The sequence below is a fragment of the Cervus canadensis genome, chromosome 25 (assembly GCF_019320065.1).
Source record: "Cervus canadensis isolate Bull #8, Minnesota chromosome 25, ASM1932006v1, whole genome shotgun sequence".
Classification (NCBI taxonomy): Eukaryota; Metazoa; Chordata; class Mammalia; order Artiodactyla; family Cervidae; genus Cervus; species Cervus canadensis.
The window spans coordinates 26091155-26099058 of record NC_057410.1 but is presented as its reverse complement, the minus strand read 5'-3'; the positions used below and the strand labels follow the sequence as shown (position 1 = coordinate 26099058).

Genomic DNA, 7904 nt, shown 5'->3' with positions numbered 1-7904 from the left:
GGTCTGATGGTGTCAGATGATGAGGAGGGGGGTGTGGGGGACAAGAATTCTATCTCTAGCCCCTCCTTCATTCCACTTGTGGGCTGGTGCAGCTCTGGGAGAGGGAGGTGAGAGGTGTGCTCCCAGGGCTTTAAGTCAGAATGAGAACCTATAATGATAAGGGGCTGGCACGGAGAAAAGAAGTTGGATGAGACGTTGTGAGGGGTTGGGGGCCGGGGGCACATGGAAAGACAGGGAAGGGAGCTGGAGATCCCAAGAGGGAGTGTAGACTTAGGGCTGCGGAGGAGGGAGACTGGGATCCAATTACTAGATTCTTGGTCAAGGTGCTACCAAGAGGAACGGAGGATCTTAGATTCTCCTCTTGAATTGGGGAGCTGTCCAGCAGCACCAGGCTGTTCCAGAGAGCCGCCATGTGCCCGGGCAGCCGCTGGGTGGCAGCACCCTCCCAGATACTTAGAATCAACGAAAGGGGGCATTTGGGAGTGGGATTTCAGCCTGGGAGGGCCCCAAGCAGGGATCTGAGGAAATCTTGGGCAGAGTCTGATTCCTGAATTCCAAATGACTTCAGGAGGAGGGGTGGACCATTTTGAAGCATCTGTAATTCCCCTAACTCCCCACCCTCGCAGGCTGAGTGACACATGGAGCTTCTTCAAATGGCTGCAAATTGCTTCAGTCACCTGGGATGTTACTGAGGGAGCAGCGGGGGTGGAAGAAAGGTGATGAGGTGAGGTGGAGGCAGGCAAGGACTGATTGAGGCCAAGGAGCAGCCTCAGGAGGAGTCTGGGGGAAGGTAAGAGTGTGAATCGGGCAATCTCACACCCCAGACCTGGCTCTGCCATTCATTAGCATGAGCAGGTCGTTGACCTCTCTGAGCTCAGTTTCCTCATCTGTAAGATGGGGATAATGTTTATTTCACAGGAGGTTCTGAGAATTACATGAACTAATGCATAGAAACAGCTCAGCACATTAGCTTGTACTCAGTAAATCCTCATTAGCATTATTATTTGAATCCAGTAATAAAACCACCAGTGCAGCCACATCAGGGCAGAATCTGACAGTGGTTCTCAGCCCAGGCTATGCATTTGAGTCTCCTGGGTAGCTTTTTCAAATTCTGCTGCCGTGGCCCCGCTTTAGACCTATTAAATCAGAATCTCTGGAGGTGGGGTCCAGATTTCCCAACTTCTCAAGACCTGTGATATATAGCAGTCAGTCTTGAGAAATCTAGATCTTCAGAATCCACAGGTCTGGATCAAAGCTTCAGTTATTTATTCCTGTATATGAGACCCCAGCTTTAGAAGTTCTTTCTTATGTACAGCCTGAGTCCCTTATGCTATTGTTTCCTCTTCATCTGAGTTGAGATGGATCCTTGTACATTTTGCCAAACTTCCACTGTGGCTTTTCTTGTGTCCAGCCCCAGGAGTGGCCCTGGAGTTATGGGCCAAATTCTCTCAGTGTCAAAGGAGAGATGAACAGGCTGACAACTGACTCCAGTCTAGCAAAAACCAAGAGTGAAATTGAAGGATGGACCAGCATCAAGAGGCAGAAGGGTAAGTCCTACTGACAAGGGCTTGTGGTGCAGGAATGAGAGAAAAGGGAAGCTGGCTTTGGTAAGATGACATTTGAGGGCTCTGAGGACTGTGATTAGTGTCACATTTCTTCTTTCTGTTTCTCTGGGCCCACCTACCTCTTATTCAGACCTTGACAGATCCTAGCTCCTTTAGCTTCCTCCTGGTTTCTTGTCCACATTTTCCTCCTGGTGCCTGCAGTCCCTTGACCTCGATACCCTTTCTCTCCTGGGGCTGAGAGAAATAGGCCTGTAGGTATCCCTCTCTCCCCTGCACAAGGCATCTGGCTAGGACCCACCCAGGGCTTTGGCATCATACTGACCTGAATTCAAATCCCACCTCTGTCACACCAGTGCTGTGTGATCCTGGACAAGTTCCTTAACTCATCTGAGCCTCCTTTTCTCCACAAACCATAAAATCTGGCTAATGCCCACAGGGATGAAAAAAATGTCTGCCTGGTAAACAGTAGGTGTTCCATCAACAGCGGCAAGTATTATTTTCATCCCTAAGAGGTTGATGGGGCAAATTCCCCACGGACACTTCCCTTGCAGATGGCCCCATCTGCTCTAGGTGCAGAAGCACCCTCCAGCTCTCGGAGACAGAGGGGAGAAGGGGGAGACATGGGGGAGAAGGGGGAGGGCAAGGCCTCCTGGGACTCCCGACAGCTCTTCTCCGCTCCCCAGTGCGTGAAATCACACGCGCCCCAATCTGTCTGCAACCACTTCATCTGCCAGCTCAGCAAATGTGGAGACAATTAAGGAGTTAATTAGCAGAGAGTGGGAAGGGGCTGTGGACCTGAGGCAGACAAGCCCCATCAACACACCTCTCCTCCACCCCTCCAGACTCCACTTTGTCCCTTGACCTTCATCTTCTCCCACTTCATTCTCTTTTCTGGTCCAAATGCTCCTCTTACCTCCTCCCTCATTTCTCTGCTACCCTTGCCCTTCACTCCTCCCCGCTTACCACCCCCCCACCCCAATCCTGTCCTGTCTTTTCTCCTTCTTCATTTCTCTCTCTAATCTCTCCCCTGCCCCACTTAGCTTTTCCTCTGTTTCCCACCCAAATCACTGCTTTCTCCATCTTTGCAGGGCTCACCCTTTTCTCCTTTCCATGGTCACCTCTCATTCTGGTCCCTTTTCACTCCCTGCTCCTCCCCTTCTCCACACATCACCCCTCCGCCTCCAACATGAATGTGGGTCTCAGAACACACAGCCTTGTTCACTGGGCACCGTATCTGCTACAGGAATCATTGGGTTCAAGGTTGCCTCCTGGGTGGGGTCCCCAGCACTGCAGCCTGGAAGGAGTCTCCTCTGATTCTCACCTGCTCCCAGCTCCTCTCTCTCCTGGCACTCTAGGTAACTCAGTCTCTTTCCTGCACCAGAATACCTTTGGGAGGCTCCCCATACTGCCCCTTCTGCCTCCCCTGGGGTCTTGGCAGTTCATCTGCACTTCCAGGATCACATTGGACCCCTCTTTCCCCTCTTTTCCTCCCTGGGGGCCTGGCAGATGGCCACCTTTCTCCCATCACAAGTCCCAGATTGTGTGTCATCCTGTCATTTGGCAGGGCGGGTCACAGCTTCAGAAGGAAGGGATGATTAAAGAGAAAACATAAATTGGGAGACAGAGAAAGACAGAGAGCAAGAGAGAGGAGGAGAAACTGGGGCCAAGGCAGATTGAAAGGGCAGATGTGGGGAGGGAGGTAGAGGAGAGAGACAGAGAGAGAGGATAACTAGAGATGGAGCAACGGAGACTTGGAAATAGGGAAGAGACCACTAAGGTCCCTCACTGCTTTAAAATTCTGGGTCTTTGAGAGGAGTGAATAAAGGAGAAACAAAAGAGCCGTAGAGGACCTGGAGCTTTTGTTTTTCCAAAAAACTTCCCTGGCTAATCCCTTACCCAACCCTGGCCTCCTTGGCTTCGCAGGTGGTGTTAGTGGTAAAGAATCGGCCTGCCAGTGCAGGAGACATAAGAAATGCAGGTTCAATCTGGCATCAATCCAGCAGGAAAGATCCCCTGGAGGAGGAAATGGCCTGGAGAATCCTGTGGACAGAGGATCCTGACGGGCTACAGTCCACAGGGTTGCTAAGAATCAGACACGACTGAGCAACTTAGCATGCTGGCAGCCTGACTTCCGGTTTCCTCCTGCTCCAGCTGCCCTAGTCTCTGTTTTGTGAGCTCTGTCCGATTGCTCTGTAGGTCTGTCCTCTGTCCTCCCCTGACAACCCCTTCCCAAGGCAGGGTGCTCCCCCAGAGTGGGCAGTGGCTATTTTGACCTCCGGAGGAGGGGAGGGTGGCCTGTGCTCCGCCCACATCAGTAGGTGTATGGGATCCTGGGCACCTTGGGGGTGGGGTGGTCTGCATCTCCAGCTCTAGAATACCAGCACCTGGGCCAAGCCTGGCCCTTGCAGCTGCTCAACAGTGCAGCCTGGGGGTCATGGCTGGATCTGGGGTCCCCTAGGCTGGGGACACTTTCCTTCCTCTGCATCAGTTGGCCCTGCAAGGAACTTGTGTCTCTGAGCTGTTCCCCAGCTGAAGACAGTCCTCCCCTCTGGCTCCCACTGGGGACCCCTCTACAGCCCACACCTTGCCAATGGACCCTCCTCCCACCTTCACCAGGCCTCTCTGGAAGGTGGAATCTCAGCGCCCCGGGCGGCCTCTGAGCCAGAGGAGGCCGTGCGGGTGAATAATTCATGGGGCTGGGAGGCCCTTATCTCCCAGGCTGGCCCCACCCGGGGCCCCAGTGCTGGGCCGCCGTCCCGCGGCTCCTCGCTTTATCTTGACGCCCAGCTTGTAATGCAGCCCGCCATATCACAGGCAGAAGGGGAGATTAATTTTCTGGTTTTGCATGGGCGGGGAGGGGAGGGGGCGTGGGGAGGTGCTGGGGAGCAGAAGCTGGGATCTTTCCGATTTCAGACTCCAGCGGCTTAATCCTCTCCCAGGCCTGCAGGAAAGGGAGGAAGAGGGTGTTGCAAGCCAAATTTCATCATCAGCGGCAGCCCCAACAGAAGGAGGAGGAGGCATGGGGCAAGCAGACGGTGGGCGCTGGTGCGGACAGGGGAGTTGTTTGGAAACTGGGGGAAAGCCGGCCCTCAGCCTGGGCTTGCTGACAACACTCGCTTTGTTGCGAGAGGGACTCAGGCCAAGTGGGGTGCACACGAGGGCATGTGTATGTGCACACACAGGAGCTGGGGGCACAAGGGCATACCTCTTCAGAAAGTGGCAGTGGTCTTGCCAGGCCCACAGGGTCTGGCACAGAGAAGTCTAAAAAGCTGTTGAGGGGCTGAACTCTGGGGAATCACTGATGAGCTAAGCAGATACAGCTCCCCGTGTGCCTGCCATCTTTCCATGTGCCCTCGTGGTCCAGGGAGGCTAGCGAGCAGAGGGACACTGGCCTGGGGAGCCTGCTGGCCCCTGCTGCTTCTGCTTAGCTGACACAAATACCCAGAGCTAGAGGAAGCCACTGCCTCTTAGTTGAGCACCTATTACATACCAGGCCGGGGGCAGGGTAGATGTGTGTTCCCTGAGATCAATTAGAAGTGAGTCTTGGCTCTGATGCAGGAGATTGAATGTGCTATTTGCCAGGAAGAGCTACTAATGAAGTGCTCCATGGAGGGAGAGAGTTGATGGTAATCAGGAAGGTATCTTGTGGGAGGTAGCATTTGAGACAGGTTTTAAAGGATGGGTAGGAGTTGGGATTGGCCCTAATGGCAGGGAGGGAGGCATGGAGTTTCAGGAAGAGGAAGAGTATGGGAGAAATGATGATACAGGGACCAGGGTGAAGCAAAGAGATAATAACTTTGGTGGGTGAGGGGGAATAGTGAGGGCCAAGGCTGGGAAGCAGAGAGAGGTAAGGACAGAGAGGGTCCTGACATCATGTGGAGGAGCTTGCATTTGTCTGGGGTGATTGGGGAGCAATCAAGCGGTTTTAAGGGCTTCCCTGTGGCTCAGTGGTAAAGAAATCGGCCTGCCAATGCAGGAGATACAGGTGTGATCCCTGATCTGGGAAGACTCCCTGTGCTGCGGAGCAACTAAGCCCACGTGCCATAGCTACTGAGTCTGTGCTCTAGAGCCTGGCTACCACAACTACTGAGCCCAAGCACTACAATTACTGAAGCCCGTGCACCTTAGAACCTTGCTCTGCAACAAGAGAAGCCGCTTCAGTGTGAAGCCTGAGCACTGCAACAAAGAGTAGCCACCGCTCACTGCAACTAGAGAAAAGCCCATGCAGCAGTGAAGACCCAGCACAGCCAAAAGTAAACAAATAAAATTACTTTTTAAAAAAGGCCTTTGAGCAGGAGGTGACATGATCAAAGTGGTACTGGGGGAAGATAAAGACAGCCAGCATTATTGAGTGTTTGTATATTGGGTGTTGTTCTAAGTGCAGTGGAAGGAATTCTCTCATTAAATCCTCACAACTATCCTTTTAGTAGGTAATGATATCATCCCATTTTATAGATGAGGAAATGGGGTCACAGAGGTGTTAGTTATAGATGGAAATTAATTGAAGACAGCAGAAATCACTGATGGAAAGTTTAGGCTGATAAGTTCTTTAATGTCTCAGGCACTTTGGGGCATGGAGAGGAATACTGATTATTTTTTCTACTTTGATGTCTGATTTATTAATCTTTATTCAATTATTAACATCCCTCTAAATATTCTCATACTACTTATACAACTACTATGTCCAAAACTTATGAATTTAGCAAATTACAGTCCCCCAAATATTTAAACTTTGATTGCAAATGAAATCAATTAAACTCTTGATAAATCAGGTTCTCCTAAAAGCTTTAAACATCTTTAAAAGCAGACAAAACAAATGGTATTACAATGATTGCCCCCCAAAAGTCCATTGCAAAAAAAAAATATCCTGCATTTAAATTTCTTTGTTTAGTATTTCTAAGATTATTTTCTTTATTCTTACTCTTTTCCCCTCTGGGGGTAGGATTTTCCTGACTTACACCACAGAGTCAAGGTTGACCTGCTTTCAGCAGGCTAAGGCTGCAGACTGGGTTGACTGGAGATGATTTGGGGCCGGCACAAAGATCCTGGTGAGGTGGGGCTTCCAGGGAGATTCTCCGAGACTTCATTATGCAGCCCTTGGCCTGTTTCATCGGGAATTCTCCTCTTGACACTTGGACCAATCATAGATTCTGAATTTTCGTGTGTGACCCTAATCTCTTCCCTAGAATGATTCTGGTTCTGACGGCCTTATCTTCACCGTACAGCCCACTGTGTTCTGAGTGGGGCCCGGTCTGGTTCAGTTAAGTCTAAAGCCCCTGGTCAATTGGTTAACTGGAACTACCTTCTTTTCCTTCTCAGCAGCTGCTAAGACCCACGCTATTGTCAGCTAGGCGCTGAAGCAAGGGTCTAAGAAGAGGCATTAAGGGCTTGAATTAGGGCAGTGGCAAAGAAAATAAAAACGAAAAGACAGTTTTCAGAGACTCTATGAAGGCAGAACTGACTTCTATTAAACAGGAGAGAATGGCTTACCTCAAAGAATCAAGTGAAAATACATGTGAAGGCTCTTTTGTACAGAATAAGCACCATTAAATCGTGGTTGTTTTTGCTTTTGTTATTGTGTTGTCATTTTAAGATGGCCAAGGACAAAGCCTTCGGGAATTCAGAGGTTTAAGTGGCGAACAGGAGGAGCGGGGGCAGGAAACGAGGCTGAAAGACAAAGGGAACTGAGGCTGTCAAAGAGAAGAACCAGGAGAGAGAGAGGTCACATAGACTAAGGGGGTGGGGGTAGAACAGGTAGGGGTGTTTTGGGGAAGCCCGGTGGTTCAGTGGTAAAGAATCCCCCTGTAATGCAGGAGCCACAGGAGGTGTGGGTTTGATCCCTGGGTCAGGAAGATCCCCTGGAGAAGGGAATGGCAACCCACTCCAGTATTCTTGCCTGCAGAATCCCATGGACAGAGGAGCCTGGTGGGCTACAGTCCATGGGGTGGCAAAGAGTTGGACATGACTGAAGTGACTTAGCACACTCAGAAGAGACTAGGCAAAGGTCTGGTCTGAGGAGGTGGGGACAGTATGGGGGTGTCTAAGAGGGGGAAAGGAAGGAAAAGAAGTGAGTGATGGAGACAGGGCTGGGAGATAATGACTGCCTGGATATACTGCAGAGGGTCCACAGGGGAAGCTGGTGATGCTGAGGGCATGCACCTGGGGTTGGGGGGCCTGGGAAGATGCAGAAAAGGAAGGCTGGAGTGGCCCTGGGCAACAATGCAGTGGTTGAAGGCTCCCCAGGTGACCAAGTTTGATGAGCCTTTGCAAACAGAAACTGTTCTCTTAGCCATGTGGCCCTTGGCGTTCCAGCGTAGCTGGCACCCTCCACCCACACCC

General features: G+C 51.2%; 1 protein-coding gene across 1 annotated transcript in view; it reads right to left on the bottom strand.

Annotated features, from left to right (window-relative positions):
• LOC122427692 (tubulin alpha-1C chain) overlaps positions 1-7904 on the bottom strand; it is a 1128437-nt gene that overhangs the window by 420522 nt on the left and 700011 nt on the right. The window lies entirely within an intron of this gene.